This window comes from Rhinoraja longicauda, chromosome 7, assembly GCF_053455715.1.
Source record: "Rhinoraja longicauda isolate Sanriku21f chromosome 7, sRhiLon1.1, whole genome shotgun sequence".
NCBI classification, from domain to species: Eukaryota; Metazoa; Chordata; class Chondrichthyes; order Rajiformes; family Arhynchobatidae; genus Rhinoraja; species Rhinoraja longicauda.
Window position 1 is genome coordinate 56015704 of NC_135959.1, and position 12888 is coordinate 56028591.

General features: G+C 41.1%; 1 protein-coding gene across 15 annotated transcripts in view; it reads right to left on the reverse strand.

Annotated features, from left to right (window-relative positions):
• The window catches only part of tenm4 (teneurin transmembrane protein 4), a 1451267-nt gene that overhangs the window by 1237801 nt on the left and 200578 nt on the right, over positions 1 to 12888 (reverse strand). For 2 of the 15 annotated variants that reach the window (XM_078402627.1, XM_078402628.1), the window contains exon 2: positions 10454 to 10498. The exons of the other annotated variants lie outside the window; for them this stretch is intronic. The gene's annotated coding sequence lies outside the window, so the exon portion shown is untranslated. The remainder of the gene's footprint in view (positions 1 to 10453; positions 10499 to 12888) is intronic. 15 annotated transcript variants of the gene reach the window in all.

The window sequence follows — 12888 nt, forward strand, 5'->3', positions numbered from 1 at the left end:
ACATTTAATCTTTTACATATTACAAATGAATCATGCTTATTCTTGCAAATCCTTCCATAGTTTATCAATCTCTTTAAAATGCCATTGAAATACTCCCAGGTGGTTTCACACTCATGTTTTATAATCTTAGCACAAGTCAACAAAATCTTATATTTCTTTTGCTTCAAAGTAATGACATCAAAGAGTGGTTTTGAAAAGGCAAATGAGTCATTAGAGCAAGCTATTCATTGCCAAGTGACCCTTTACTTTGTGGCAGTATTAACTTAATTTAACTCGACTTGTGGAGGGCAAATGTACAGAACACCATGCACTGGGAGCAGGGCCGTCTTTACAGCATTATGGGCCCCGGGCAAAGCAGTGTACTGGGGCCCCTACGACAACTACTCACAGGAATAAAAATGTAAATGGTCGATAAAATGAAACATATAAGCTCGTGGGGCCCCGGGCAAGTGCCCATCAGGCCCATGCGTTAAGACGGCCCTGACTGGGAGTAAACTCAAACTCTAATATAATTCAAGCCTCACAGGGGAACATGGTGGCAGCATTAATACATACCAGTTATCTCCCTTGCCAACTCACAAATCCAGCCATAATTCTTAGAAAGGGAGTGTTACTTTTTGGCTGATTGTCAGTCTCCTGTATATAATACTAGAAATGTAGAGTCATACGGAATGGAAACAGGCCTTTCGACACAACCAGTTGATGCCAGATAAGCTGCCTGATCTAAGCTTATTCCATTTAGGGCGGCACGGTGGCGCAGCGGTAGAGTTGCTGCCTTACAGCGCTTGCAGCACTGGAGACCCGGATTCGATCCCGACTGCGGGTGCTGTCTGTAAGGAGTTTGTACGTTCTCCCCTTGACCATGTGGGTTTTCTCCGAGCTCTTCGGTTTCCTCCCACACTCCAAAGACGTACAGGTTTGTAGGTTAATTGGCTTGGTATAAGTGTAAATTGTCCCTCGTGTGTGTAGGATAGCGTTAATGTGTGGGGATCGCTGGTCGATACGGACTGTTTCCACGCTGTATCTCTAAACTAAACTAAATTTGCCCGATTTTAGCCCATATCCCTCTGAACCTTTCCTAACCATATATCCGTCCAAATGCCTTTTAAATGGTATGGTTCCTGCCTCAACCACTTCTTCTGGAAGCTTGTTCCATAAACCTACCACCCTCTGTGTGAAAATATTACTCCTCAAGTTCCTATTAAATCTTTTTTCTTTCATCTTAAACCAATGATCTCTTACTCTCGATTCCCTTGCCCTGGTGAAAAGACTCTGTGCAATCCCCCTCTCCATGCAAACATTCCTCCAGCAGCTTGTTTTTTACTCAAGATCATCTAACATGCGAGTACTTGAAATGGCACTAACAGATCTCTATTCACCAGGTCTAAGAACAATTATCACGGTTTCACAACTCTTTTAAACTTCCATGTCTTGCAAGTAATGGACACATTTTCAAATTAGCACTGAGAATTTTTAAAAATTAGACAAGGAACAATTTGATTAAAAAAGCAGAGATAGAAAGTTGTGTTAATTAAAGACAATCATCCAAACAAAAAAGTCATTTTTTTATTCCACCAAAGAGGTTATCTGCAACCAGATTTGTTGAAACAAGACTTTCCATTTCGGAGACTAATATTGACTCTGAACTGAGTTTTGCTCTCGACAGTACATTTTCTGAAGCTATTTTCCTTTGAGGTTAGGGTTTCTGAAGATAGACAAAGAAAGCTGTTTGTTTGTACACTGGAATTTAGAAGGATGAGGGGGGATCTATACACTGGAATTTAGAAGGATGAGGGGGGATCTTATTGAAACATATAAGATAATTAGGGGATTGGACACATTAGAGGCAGGAAACATGTTCCCAATGTTGGGGGAGTCCAGAACAAGGGGCCACAGTTTAAGAATAAGGGGTAGGCCATTTAGAACGGAGATGAGGAAGAACTTTTTCAGTCAGAGAGTGGTGAAGGTGTGGAATTCTCTGCCTCAGAAGGCAGTGGAGGCCAGTTCGTTGGATGCTTTCAAGAGAGAGCTGGATAGAGCTCTTAAGGATAGCGGAGTGAGGGGGTATGGGGAGAAGGCAGGAACGGGGTACTGATTGAGAGTGATCAGCCATGATCGCATTGAATGGCGGTGCTGGCTCGAAGGGCTGAATGGCCTACTCCTGCACCTATTGTCTATTGTCTATTGTCTATTGTCTATTGTCTATTGTTTTCACATCTTATCATTGCAACCAGAGCATTCAAATAGTTCAGTGAAGAGACACAATTATGTAAAAGAGATAACAAAGTCTTGATTGTAGGAAATGAAAATGCATGTTTATACAATCAGGTTCAACGCGAGACATGATCAAGATTGGTCTGGCAGAAGATTCAAGAACTGAAGCTTGCGCATTGAAGCTTCTAACATTTCCCCCCACCTCCAACACAATCAGTCTAAAGAGGGGTTCGGAGCCAGAACATCACCTATCCATGTTCTCCAAAGATGCTGCCTGACCCGCTGAGTTACTCCAGCACATTGTGTTTTGTTTTAAACTTCAGACAGAGGTTGGAATAGGTAAACTTGTGTTTGGAACTATTACAAAATTGAAACAATTTCGAGCAGTTGTACAAATGTTAACTGCTTGGCAGTTATTTTTTTTAAATTCAATAGGTTTCACTCGATAAATTAGCCGTTCACAGATTGGGAGCTTGAACGAAACAACAGCACATTTAAAAAATAATTTGCCATAATTAATTGGCATTTGACGGTCAATTTAATCTACTGCTGAGGAATGCAAATGCTGCCTGACCTCCATTAAGGTGAGAGGCACATCCCACGCCCCTTGGTTAGGGCACGAACAACATCTCTTCAAGTGTGCTCCATAATTTAATTTATATTATTCGGTTTGTCATTCCCTCTTGACGATCATTCCGTTCCAGACCAGTTTGGTCTTTCAGGTGCATCTGATTCCTCAACATTTGCTATTAAACAGCAGATTGATGTTTTGTTTGCAATGCAATATATGCCTCACCCACCGTTCAGCAGTAAGGCTGTGTCCCTATTTGAAATGTGCCACATCCACATAACCACCATTTAATGCCAATGTAAGATGTGCCTGCACTTTACTGCTTCACATTTTCACTGCATAATACCCTGTTTACTGCTTTGTCCACTTGTCCTTCTCACCATGTCTTACTGGCAAACCATGTATTTTCCCCGGCGAGCTATCTCCCGGACCTGCTAGCATTACACGATACCCCTGGCCTTTATTGCGGAAGGCAGTGTACAAGGCAAGTTGCTGAGGCTTCAGACTAATCAATTTCCCCAGGCATCTATTATTTGGTGCTCATAAAGGTTTCACCAGGATCGTACGAGGACAGATAAACGGATCTTGGCAGTGATAGGTACCACTGGGCATATTAGTAAGAACAAGTTTAATGAAACAAACCTCACATCATAACCCAGTCTCTCGCATCCTATCAATCATTCTGTTTGCTGCCTTCTCTACCTTTTTGAGCAAACTACAATGTCATTGATCAACAAGCAATATACATCAAATTCAGACTCTAATAGTTTAGCCTCGTGTAAGTTGGTTAGTGCGGACTTGGTGAACTGAATGGCCTGTTTCCATGCTGTGCCTCTTAAACTAAACTAATCTAAACCCCTAAACCAGGTAACATTCTGATCATTCAGTCTCTCCTTGTTTCCACCTCTCTGCAACTTAAAGCTTGCTTGTTTGCTCACTTTTCCAGTTCTGAAAAGTTGACACTCTTTCTTTCTCCGTGAATGCTATGTGACCTATTATTTCAAGAATTTTCTGTCATTATCTAAGACTTCTCGATTCAGCAACTTTTTTTTGCTTGTCAAACTTTTGTTTCAAGGGTTGTTCTTGTTATCCTTCCTTAAGAAAATACAGTAACAATAAACGTCTTTAGTTTAGATTGGAGATACAGCTATTTCCCTTTGGCCACCGAGTCCACGCCAACCAGTGATCACACATACACTTGTCCTATCCTATACCCAAAGGGGCAAGTAACAGAGGCCAATTAATCAACAAAACCTGCACGTCATTGGAATGTGGGAGAAAAACGGAGCACCCGGAGAGAACCCACATGGTCACAGGGAGAACATACAAACTCCTTACAGACAGCACCCACAGTCAGGACTGAACCCAGGTCTCTGGCATTCCAAGGCAACAACTCTACTGCTGCGCCACTGTGCCGCCCTTTCTTCAGTTGTCAAATACAATTCCAACTTTAAGTAAAATCTGGAAGCAATCATGCAGAGTATTCTTTGGATCGCCTCACTTCCTTCCTATCTTTAGTTCCTGATGAATGTAACCCTTTTTCTTTGACTCAAACATTGCATTGTTGTGTAATAACCCTGCTGGTAAGAACTTGACTTGCAGCACAACTAATCTTTATCATGCTCTCTGTCTTCCATGACCTTCTATAACTGAAGGAAAGAGGCCAAATATAATTCTAACTTTGGCAGCATGCACTGTACCATTTTGATCCGCTTTTTATTTTCTATTGGCTTTAGTTTAGTTTGGAGATACAATGGAAACAGGCCCTTTGGCCCAGCGAGTCTGCACCGACCAGCGACCCCCATACACTAGCATTATTTAAAACTCTAGGGACAATTTACGATCTTTACCGAAGCCAATTAACCTACAGACCTATAGGTCTTTGGAGAGTGGGAGGAAACCGGAGCACCCGGAGAAAACCCACGTGGTCACAGGGAAAACCTACAAACTCCGTACAGACAGCACTCATAGTCAGGATTGAACTTGGATCTCTGTAAGAGAGCTATCCTACTGCTGCGCCACCTTGCCAAATTCTATTATCGATATATTATCGATATATTTTTCAATATTATCTTTCATTTCTATTACCCGAAATCTTGCTTTGTTACACAAATGCTCATGCTGATTTTTTTCAGATTCTAAAAACAGTTAATTCCATGGACCTTTCTTGTGTGGGATTTTGACAAATACTTCTGTTCAGGGGTTGGAATAAAAACATTGAAAACCATGAGTCAAGACCTTAAGGATCAATTACACAAAGCTCTACTTCCCATCTTCACTTCATGAACATCAATAAATTCTGAAATATGGTGCACAACTTCTCCTTTATGACCTTAAGCCCTGTCCCATTAAATGCCAATAATCTCTGTGCCCCAGTAAATCACAGATTCGCTTCAAATACCTGCTTAGGTTCCTATCTGTTCCTGAAATTCATTGGCCAAAATACCTTCACTGCATCATTTAAACTTTTTGTTGTGCGTTTCTCTTCGCTTTTTGAGCAAGGATGCTTGATTTCACTTGTTAAAGCTTATTGAATTCTTATTGAATTCTTATTGAAAAAGCGAAGCAATTAGTCCCACCTGCACTCTTCCCACAGTTCTGAGTATGATTCCTGTCTATTTATCCAATTCCCCTGTGGAAGTTACTGTTGAGTCAGTTTCACCATCCTTAGGTACAGAACCTCTTCAGATTAAAGCTGCACTATGCATGAAAAAAAATCTTCTCATCTCATGTGCAGGAAGGAACTGCAGATGCTGGTTTACACCAGAGATAAACACAAAATGCTGGTCGGGCAACATCACTGGAGAAAAAGAATAGGTGACGTTTCAGACTGAAGAAGGGTCTCAACCCGAATTGTCACCTATTCCTTTTCTCCAGAGATACTGCCTGACCCATTGAATTACTCCAGCATTTTGTGTCTATCCTCTCATCTTATAACTTGAAAGTTCCCATTTTTTTCAATGACATTCTCTAAATTTTGTGCAAAAGACGTAATGTTCATTTTAAGCTGCCTTGCCTTTCAAGGGGCTTATTTTATCTGTTAATGATCTTGGCAACTAGAGGTACAACGAGAAAGTCATAGCAATCCAGAAATGTCCCAATATGTAATCTCAGTGGACTGTGTCAGACTGGATTTATAGAAATATGACGATTTCTTTAAATATCTAGGATAAATTATGAGTAAATATCAGAAATCTAATTTTGTTTTGTTTAGTTTGGAGATACAGCACGGAAACAGGCCCACATAGGCCACGCCACCCATCAGACTCCGTTCACACTAGTTCTATGTTATCCCACATTTGTATCCACTCCCGACACACCAGGGGCAATTTACACAGGCCAATTAATCAACAAACCCACATGTCTTTGAGATGAGTGGGGGAAAGCCCACGTGGTCACAGGAGAACATGCAAACTCCACACAGACAGCACCCAATGTCAGGATCAAACCCAGGTTATGGCGCTGTGAGCCAGCAGCTCCACCAGCTGCATTGGGCACTCTAAAAGGGAAATTTGTATCTAAAAATTAATTAACTTTTGTTTCTCCTTCTTAATTAAAAAATTATATCGCTCTTTTAATATCTTCGGAACATCCAAAGCACCTCAGGTCAATTAACTGGTTTATTATGTCCCCAGCTCAAGGTTCCATAACCCCACGACTGAGATGAAAGAGTAATCCCAGCTAACCAAGGCTGACCTTCCTTGTTTTGGAATGATGTCCCTGTAATATCGTGTGCCAGGCACCAGCATCAACAGCGAAAGATAATATACCTGGAAATTCATCCGCCTACCAGTAGCAACTAAACAACTCCACTTAGACACAAAATGCTGGATCAGGCAGCATCTCTGGAGAGAAGGAATAGGTGACATTTGGAGTTGGGACCCTTCTTCAGACTGATTGGGAATGTGTGTGTGTGTGGGGGGGGGGGGGGAGGGGGGGGAGAAGAGAGGAAGAAAACAGGAAGAGGAAGAGGAAGAGGAAGAAAACAGGAAGAGGAAGAGGAAGAGGAAGAAAACAGGAAGAGGAAGAGGAAGAGGAAGAAAACAGGAAGAGGAAGAGGAAGAGGAAGAAAACAGGAAGAGGAAGAGGAAGAAAACAGGAAGAGGAAGAGGAAGAGGAAGAAAACAGGAAGAGGAAGAGAAAGATGAAGAAAACAGGAAGAGGAAGAGGAAGAGGAAGAAAACAGGAAGAGGAAGAGGAAGAAAACAGGAAGAGGAAGAGGAAGAGGAAGAAAACAGGAAGAGGAAGAGGAAGAGGAAGAAAACAGGAAGAGGAAGAGGAAGAGGAAGAAAACAGGAAGAGGAAGAGGAAGAGGAAGAAAACAGGAAGAGGAAGAGGAAGAGGAAGAAAACAGGAAGAGGAAGAGGAAGAGGAAGAAAACAGGAAGAGGAAGAGGAAGAAAACAGGAAGAGGAAGAGGAAGAGGAAGAAAACAGGAAGAGGAAGAAGCAGAAGAAGAAGAAGAAGAAGAAGAAGCAGAGGAAGAGGAAGAGGAAGAGGAAGAGGAAGAGGAAGAGGAAGAGGAAGAGGAAGAGGAAGAGGAAGAGGAAGAGGAAGAGGAAGAGGAAGAGGAAGAGGAAGAGGAAGAGGAAGAGGAAGAGGAAGAGGAAGAGGAAGAGGAAGAGGAAGAGGAAGAGGAAGAGGAAGAGGAAGAGGAAGAGGAAGAGGAAGAGGAAGAGGAAGAGGAAGAGGAAGAGGAAGAGGAAGAGGAAGAGGAAGAGGAAGAGGAAGAGGAAGAGGAAGAGGAAGAGGAAGAGGAAGAGGAAGAGGAAGAGGAAGAGGAAGAGGAAGAGGAAGAGGAAGAGGAAGAGGAAGAGGAAGAGGAAGAGGAAGAGGAAGAGGAAGAGGAAGAGGAAGAGGAAGAGGAAGAGGAAGAGGAAGAGGAAGAGGAAGAGGAAGAGGAAGAGGAAGAGGAAGAGGAAGAGGAAGAGGAAGAGGAAGAGGAAGAGGAAGAGGAAGAGGAAGAGGAAGAGGAAGAGGAAGAGGAAGAGGAAGATAAAGAGAGAACGGGCAGGAGAAAGCCTAGCAGGTTTTAGGAGGATACTGGTGAGGGCTGGGGGTGGGGGTGATTGATAGGCAGATGGTTGATGTTTCGGGTCAGGATCTTTTGAAGATGTTACAGTTGTGCTTGCATGACACAGGCTGCCACCAAAATTCATTGCATTACAATTTTCCACCCCACTTTATGGTGGATAGTTTTATCCATAAAATAGCACAGAACTTCTAAATCTCCTTGTTTGGGAAGGTATAATTCTCTATGTAGCACAGGTCCCACAATGCCCTCTGCAGCCGTACTCATACATTAGCCAAAGAGAATTTCCATAAGAAATGCACCTGAAAATCAGAAGCACCAGCATGAATTTTCATTGCCTGCGTTTGACACATGGGACACACCCACCCACAGACGCCATGCAGTGGGCACATCAGTGGCGTCACCATTTCTGTAACTCAATTGAGTGAAACCTTAAAGTTGCGATGTGTCTGGAGGACAGTAGAAGGTTGAGAACATATTCAGACCCCACACAGATCTCCAGCATTACAGCTGCACTTCCCCATCATCCCCCCATGGAACCTTTCATATTTCACTCTTTCGTATTGATATTGTCAACCACCAAGATTTCACCTGTAGAATGTTCATAAGACTATTTCAAATAATTTTAGCTCAGATTAACAATAAGAAACAATAAGTTGAACCCCAAACTAATGGTATATTTTCGCAAGTTTGTTAAAATTATTGAGGCTGCTATTGGAATGGTGATCAATAAATTTAAAAAAAACTTACATCATTAAAATGCAACAATAAAATCAGACAAATAAGCACATAATTCCAACTCTATATATCACCATCTTCTTTAAATACTCTTTAATATCTTCCTTTCTGATAAGAATCCTAAAATAACTATGCTGAGGGCACCATTTAAATACAAATGACTATAAATTTATAGTCCTCAAATTTTAATATTAATGAAACTAATTAAAATTCCACAAATGGCAGTGATATTGTCCAGGGACATTTCCCTGGCTGGAGTTGGTAGTAAAATTGAGCATCTCTGAACTGCATAGCATAGTTTCTTCACCAGGCAAGTAAAGCCTTGAAGTATCCTCTACTAAGCAACAAAAGTATACCAGGTAGTGTTGCACAGTGGCGGTTAACAGTTGCACAGTGGCGATTAACAATAACAATGCCACAGAACGAATCAACAAATAATATAAAGAAGCAACAAATAATATGGTCACAATAATGAGACATTGATGGGTTGAAGTGTGTTTATTTCAATGCAAGGAGTTGTGTGGAAAAAGCAGGTGAACCCAGAGCCTGGATCATCAGTGCTTGGGTCTATGACCTTGTGGTCATTGCAGAAACGTGGTTGTAAGAGGGACAAGATCGGCAGCTTGATGTTCTGGCACTTTGATGTTTCAAACATAGTCGAGTGGAAGGCAAAAGAGGTGTAGGAGTTGCCCTACTAATCAGGGAGACTGTCACAGTGCCTCTCAGAGAGGTTTCGTCCGCTGAAGCGATATGCGTAGAGTTTAGAAATAAGAACGGTGCAAGCACTCAAATGGGATTGCACTTTCAGACCCACAATAGCAAGAGGGAGATAGAAGAACAGATATGTAGACACATTACAGAAAGATGCCGAAGCAACATGGTTGTCTGAGTGGGTGCCTTTAACATCCCCTATATTGACAGGGACTTGCTCAGTGCCAAATACTTAGAAGGGGCAACATTTGTGAGGTGCATTCAAGAAGGTTTCTTGAAATGGTACATGGATAGTCCAACCTGAAAAGGGAGTACACTGGAATTTTGGGGGGAAATTAACCTGGCCAGGTGACTTGTGTTTCAGTGGAAGAGCATTTTGTGGAAAGTGATCACAACTTGGGGGAAGATACCAAATTGTTGGAGTCTGGCAAACTACAACTTTATCGGTAGGAGTTCTGGAGATTACACCGGGAGCAATTGTTATTGGATAAGACTACGTCTAACATAAAATCAAATACTAGAGGACAGAGCTACCAGTGAGACTGGCAAAGTTTAAAGGAGATGTGTGGCACAACTTTTTTAACACAGGTGGATATGCAGGGAATTGAGGGGTATGGATTAGGTGCAGGTAGATAAAATATATCACAAAAATCCATTTAGCCATGAGGTTAAATGAGGTCAATAATAATCAACAATAGAAACATAGAAAATAGGTGCATGAGTAGGCCATTCGGCCCTTCGAGCCTGCACCGCCATTCAATATGATCATGGCTGATCATCCAGCTCAGTAACCTGTACCTGCCTTCTCTCCATACCCCCTGATCCCTTTAGCCACAAGGGCCACATCTAACTCCCTCTTAAATATAGCCAATGAACTGGCCTCGACTACCTTCTGTGGCATTATCTTTATATTATGCTTTAACTGCAATGTTAAAATAATATTAATCTTTAAAACTGCAATGTTCCACAATATTGTTGTATTTTCTATAATGTAACTTGGAGATTACAGAACTGTTTGTCACCTAAATAAAGCGCTAAGTGCACTATTTAATGAACCTGAAGTACATGCTCATTATTACAAATCTCAGTATGTTGACACATGGAGAAAATTTGAGAACCATCTATCACAGCACAAATTTGATACAGGAAAATAACACGAGAAACAAAGGACAGATTTCATTGCCATACCTCATTCAGTTTCAATAAATGTCGTAGCCCCAGGTTTCTTGCTAACTGTTGAGATAAACAATTCAGGCCATTAATAGCTTCTCATTATTGTTTTTAAATTTTAGTTTCAAACAGTAATTGCCATTTGTAAAACTCAATGTTTGTAAAACGCAAAAATACAACAGAATGTCCCAAGGCATTCAACATAAACAATGCCAATAACATCCATGAGCAACAGGAGTTTCCAGGATGCAGAACTAAAATCTTGGTCAAAACAATGGTTCAGTGGAATATTTTAACAGAGTAGTTTAGTTTAGTTTATTGTCACATGTACTGAGGTACAGTGAAAAACATTTTTGGTGCATGCTATCCAGTCAGCGGAAAGACTATACATGATTACAAACATGTTGACCACAATGTATAGATACAGGATAAAGGAAATAACATTTGGTGTAACATAAAGTCCGATAAAGTCAGATTAAAGATAGTCTGAGGTTCTCCAAAGAGTAAAAACATGAGTAAAAACATGGTTACCAATGGTAGATGGAATAAATTGGGGGATGCACAAGCAGCCAGGAGTGGCATGATTTTGTAGGCTTGTAGTGAGAAATTGGTAGCAATGGATCCTGGCAGGTTAATGAAGACCGGGTCGAGAAGACGTTTCGGGTCTCGACCCGAAACGTCACCCATTCTTTCTCTCCTGAGATGCTGCCTGACCTGCTGAGTTACTCCAGCATTTTGTGAATTTTGTGAATAAATACCTTCGATTTGTACCAGCATCTGCAGTTATTGTCTTATACTACATATTCCTGAGGGCAATGTCTTAAACCCAACAAAGATGTTTGGTTCTATCCAAAATCAAAAGTGAGAATGTTCGTGGAAAATTGTGCAATATTAAATTCCATTCACAACTCCTGACCAAATGACAAGACCATGCCTGCAAACAGGAATGCCAAGACAACATATGGAAGCCACAGAGTGATGGAGTAGCTCGGCAGGTCAAGCGGCATCTCAGGAGAACTTCAGACTGAAGAAGGGTCCTGACCTGAAACATTGCCTATCCATGTTCTCCTGAGATGTTGCCTGATCCATTTTCCAAAATGTGCTTGGGAAATGAAGCAGTAGGAACTTTTGATGGAGACACATTAAAACAGATGCCAGTTTACAAAAATGGCACAAAGTGCTGGAATAACTCAGCGGGTCAGGCAGCATCTGTGGAGAACATGGATAAAAGACGTTTCTGGTTTGGCCCCTTTTTCAGACTCTTTGATTTTTGTACAGCAGTGGTCAAGAACCTTTGACCTCTAATTGGACAGAAGATATGCTAAGAGCATTTTGGTACTACACTCTTGAGGTTAGCCTAGGGTAAGTCCCAGCTATTATGACAAGACCTCGGGGTACTTTGTTTCAAGACTATTGGTAGCGGAAGATTAGGACAGATGCCAATTTTATTGTAAGGTTAAAACATTTTGGTTCTGATTAGTTCTGGACCACAGGTTTTTAGCACCATGGTCAGCATCACTCTGCATCCCTTCTTGATTTAGTTAAAAACAGTCTTTCTGATCAGTCACAAAAAAAAAGAAACTTTGCCCGTAGTTTTTTCAGCATCCTTATTTGGATAGTTTTACACACATTTAAGGAGGTATGCAGGATTATTTTTTTTACACAGAAACCAGTGGGTACTTGAAATATGCTGCCAGGAATATTGGGGGAGGCAGATGTGATAGTGGTATTTAAGATGGTTTTGTGCACAACCCGCAGGCATTGCCACTTTCATTTCACTGCACATCGAGTATGTGTATGTGACAAATAAATTTGACTTGACTTGACTTGACTTGACTTGTATGGGCACATGGACATGTAGGGAATGGAGGGATATGGATCACATGCAGGCAGGATACATTAGTTTAACTTTGCATCGTGTTCGGTGCAAATATTGTGGGCTGAAGGGCCTGTTCCTGTGCTGTGATGTTCCACGTTCTATGTTTCTGTGCATATCTGACAATTGGCTGAAGGTGTGTTATACATTTCTGCAATCAGATTCTCGGCCTGTTAACATAGTCCACTATATAGACTTTGTTTTCCAGACAATTATTCATGCGGCATTCCTTGCACTAAATTTTGAACGTTTGTGTTAAATAAACTTACGCAGTAGAAATTAGTTGGAGATTTAGCTGAACAAAAATGTTATATCAAGCTGGGTTATGTTCATTTTTCAAGCTCAGCTTTAGAAAAATATCATGAATTAGTGATAATCAATCTAATTTAATGTACAGATTTTTAAATTACCACCTACAGTTTCCTTTAGCTAACAATGTGAAAGATGTTGGCGTGCCCATTTTCTCTCTGGTGTATCATTATTGAGAGAAAGAAACAATCTATTCTTTCTTATTATCTGCCCCTTTTATCAAATGAAGTGTTTCAAAAAAATTGTCATGAAATAATGCTCTGTGATA